The 4,470-nt window shown below is 41.0% G+C and overlaps 1 pseudogene across 1 annotated transcript; it reads right to left on the reverse strand.

The window, feature by feature from the left end:
* Positions 1-2,059: 2,059 nt before the first annotated feature.
* LOC311315302 (homeobox protein Hox-C12a-like) lies at positions 2,060-3,872 on the reverse strand (annotated as a pseudogene). Its single transcript has 2 exons — positions 3,241-3,872; positions 2,060-2,298 (listed from the first exon to the last, which is right to left on the reverse strand). The product of its transcript is annotated as a homeobox protein Hox-C12a-like (transcript).
* Between the last annotated feature and the right edge of the window lie 598 nt (positions 3,873-4,470).

Below are 4,470 nucleotides of genomic sequence, written 5' to 3' on the forward strand. Positions count from 1 at the left end.
ATGAAAAAATGGAACACACATAGGAGCAATTGGCATCGATACATTAACAGAAAGGGATATTTGGTGTTGAAAAGTTAGGCTTAAGATAAACTCAATTTTACAGTCGTCACGTGCGGACAATGCCTATAAGATAGGCCTACTTCTTGACAGAATGAGGCTTCACTGTTCTGCATTTAACATCAGCCAAATCAACAAAGCTAAAAGGCAAGGTTTAGTTCCTAGCCCACACTGATTAACAAGATATGCAGGATACCATAGCTTGTAGAGCTATATGCTCTTAAATCACACCACTTTTAATTGTGGGATTTACATATGTGTTTGAGAAAAATGTATTCGACCAAACATCCACCAATGATCATTTGCAGTAAACAGATCGCAGTTGATGAATAGTAGCCTGGTGTCAGTACAAATACTTGAGCACTAGCGTGCTTATCACACAGAATAGAAACAGCAGCATGGACCCCGGCCCACCCCTCACCAAAACACCTTAAAAAGCTCAACACAGTTCCCCAACAGCCTTAACACACTAGCAATTATGTATGTATGTATGTATGTATGTATGTATGTATGTATGTATGTATGTATGTATGTATGTATGTATGTATGTATGTATGTATGTATGTATGTATGTATGTATGTATGTATGTATGTATGCTACATACGTGTGTATATACGTGCTTGTTTGTGAGATAATACCTGTACATAGGCCTACGATAGTTTAATTTGCAGGGTTGGATTATGATTCAGGCCTACTGTTTTTGTTGGGGTTAAGAGACTTGTTAGGGATAAGGGACGTAAACGCAGAGTGCAGTTGTACAAACAGCAGGACGAACCGATGCTTTGGATGACATTTTACCCTTGACCGTGAACGTCCCTGGAGCACATGATGTTGGCATCCACTAAAGTGATAGAAATGTTTTATTTTATTTTTTATTTTTCCTTTATTTAACCAGGAGATGTCTCATTGAGATACAGGATCTCTTCTTCCAGGGAGTCCTGGCCAAGACGGCACACAGATAGTTTCAACATAAAACAACTAGGTACATAACCTAACAAACAAGTACATGATATATAATACATATTATTATTAAATTATTGTTTTATAGGCTACATTTAGACCACAGACCAATCCAGCATAATAATGTCTGGCCTAAAGGTAATAGATAAATGATATTTCACCGAGAGCTCTAGGTTCAGGTTCCATTGTCGATTTTGGAGAGTAGGTTAACCTAATGCGTAAATGCTCAAGTGGAAGTTGAGGTTTTAACATTAGTGAATGGAAGGCTATATGCCTACATCGCCTACATTGCGCTGTTGTAGGCTATTCAGTCATAGTCTTACAACTAAATCCAGATGCATTCAGTTCAGAACAAAATGTACGTGCCAGTTTCTTCCTTATTCCGCGACGCTTTCGAATGGATTCCAATCAGTTTGCAACCAAATCAAATATCCATGTCTTAAATTACTGTTATTTGCATTGGATAGCCTTGTAGGCTAAAGTATATGGATTATAGCGGATACCAAACGCGGATTGTAAGACTATGTATTAATTATGATGTGTAGGCCTAGGCTACACTATAAAATGCTTAGCAATAGAAGAATGTTTCTAATACAACCCTTTTCAGTTCAGAAAGAACCATTTAAATCAAACTACACCTTACGGATAAAAAAAATGGGTCTTGAACCTTTTTACATAAGGTTCTTCTAACTGTTCTACATGTTTATAGCACCGTTTTGAGTGTAGCCTACTGTTTGCAGGACTGTCATTACGCTAAGCCTATAGCCATTACTGAAAATGGATTGTGCCAGTTTTGGTCGGCTGAATTACCGAACAAACAAACCATTTGGTCGGTTGATTTTTGGGAGAGCTGAATTGATGAGTCTGATAAAGATGATTTTGTCACAGTAAATATGCTCCTGTAAAGGCCGCCAGGAGACTGCATGCTGTGTAGGCCTACAGCCTATCTACATTAGCCTACGATAAAACAATCACTTGCATGAGATTACTGCATATACTTTTCTTCACATTCGCTCTCTCCGCCCCTTTTACATCTCTCTTTTAGAAGAAGGACAAGGCTTGCTCTCTAAGCATTAATCTCTTCTTCTTCATCCGCCGGTTCTGGAACCATATCTTAACCTGTTGGTCGCTGAGGTTCAGCCGGTCGGATAGCTCCCTCCGTCGCTGCCGGGTGATGAACTCATTGAGCATGAACTCTCCCTCCAGCTCCGCCAGCTGGAGTTTGGAGTAGGGCTTGCGTTTCTTTCGGGTTCGGGTGTGCATTGGGTACCACGGGGCACCTGGAGAGGGGGAGAATAAGTGGAAGGTTGAGCATGAATGAATAAGCCTGGTTGTTAAATCTCAACGTTAGATGTTAAAATAGACTAGGCTACCGTTCACCGTTGTGAGCATTTCATTTTCTCCCCGTCCACACCCTAGCTGACCTCAATAAAAATCAGTGTAGAGAGCAAGTAGCCTAGGCAGCCTATGCTGCAGGATAAACGCAGAGCAATAGGCTACATTTAATCACAGCGACCTACGTGATTTCCAAATCACCCAAAACTTGGACTTTAATCAGAAATATCACGTAGGCTAGATACATGACAGCACATATTTTACAACCTGTTTGGTTGAGGAGAGGCACTCGTAATGATTCACAATACTCTGTCACGCAAGGTTTAGTGTGGCAGTAAAGGTCGCCAATAACGCATGAATGCGGTCTTATAGTTGCAACCATGCAAACTGTATCACATGCCAAAGGGATGCAAACAATATTATTATTATTAATAATAATAACATTATTATTATTATTATTATTTTACAATAATTCACTATATGTCTCTGTTGAGATATTGGAGGACTTGGTAATACATTAAGCAGGCTATCGTTTTGCAGACTTTTGATCCTGAAATTCCTGACTACTGCGAAATGTGATAAATATCAATAGCCTGGCCTATTTGTTCTGCCGCAATGAGCAGGGTATTCTAATTCTCTTCTTACCCCAGACAACATCGTGTTTTTATGGTGCTATAAGGGTTTACTAGTGTATAAAAGACTCAGTGTAAACGAAAATATGAACCCTTCCTAAATGCTTCCCCTAGCGGTGTCCATCCCAACATGCAAACCTTGTGCCAATACCTCAATATCCTGCTCTAGGCAAACGACACTAGAAATAACGCGACTAAATGATAATGCGAGTTTCCAATAAAGAGAAATAAATAAGCATACATTAACAAACTCACCTGCTGCGCTTGGTATGTGATTGCCTGGAGATGTCAGCGCCTGTGCGATGCCTGCTGAGGATTTGCTCCCTTCATTGAACAGCGATGAACTGGAGTCAGATTCGAGAGATTGACAGGATGGCGGATCTTGGGTTAACTGCTCGGTGCCATAGTCGAACTTGGAGAAGGTACCGCTGTTTGCTATCCCGTTGTGCAGACCATGATCCACCGCTAAGGAGGAAGAAGAGTCTCCTCTCGCCCTGTCCTCGCGCTTGAGGCTTGAGCTTTCGGAGCAGGTTTCTCTGCTACCACCACCATTGGTGTAAAAACATTTGCCTTCATCTTGCCTCGTGATTTCGCATGTACGGTTGAAAGAGGGGTTCATGGACATGGGGCTGCTAAAGTAAGATTGAGGATATCCATTGCACGGCTCCGACGGGGTCCAAGGGAGGGAGCATACATTGTCCCTTCTTGGGTAGGAGAGAGAGGATAGACCCGCCAGTTGTCCACCGGACGCTCTAAAGTTGGGGAGGTAAAATGTGTCTCCCGTGTGGATGTTTACCAAAGGTCCCACAAACCCGGTATTAAGAAGATTATGCTCGCCCATTTCGGCGGGCCCGACCTAGAGCTTCTAGTTTATAGCAATCTGACATTTAACATAGTTACACTGAGCAGACTTCCTGATTGGTCGAGCCGGGGCCACATGTCCTCCGCAAGTTGCGTTACGGAAGGTGCCACCCACTTTGTCCATGTCTAACCAAACAAAACATTAACTTCTGTTTTACTGAATTTATATTTATATATATTTAAAATCTGTAAACATTTTATAGATAATTTTATAGATTCTACTTTTGTAGCGTATTCTACAAAAGTTGTTTAATTTTGGCTATTTGGCAATCCTAATCGATTAATAACCAGATGATGTTAGATTATTGCTCAATGTCTGTTATGCTGTTTAAATAGCACGTGCCGCTTCATAGTTACAAGACAGCTGCACTCACACACTGTATACTTCTGTTCCCCTCTTCATGCCAATATCTACATTGTTGTGCATGTCCTACTCTTTCTTTTAGAGCAAATTACAGATGAATTGAATGTCATATAAAGCTGTAATGCTGCACTTTACAGGCCTGTTTTAGAGAAGGACGGATGCTCTGAGACTGCTCACTTCTCTTGTAGGCTTATATACAGTAACAGGGTCAGCAGGTTGAGACCGTTGACTCTGTAAAAAATAAGATCTGCAATAAGGTT

Source organism: Borostomias antarcticus (genome assembly GCF_949987555.1).
Source record: "Borostomias antarcticus genome assembly, chromosome: 11".
Classification (NCBI taxonomy): Eukaryota; Metazoa; Chordata; class Actinopteri; order Stomiiformes; family Stomiidae; genus Borostomias; species Borostomias antarcticus.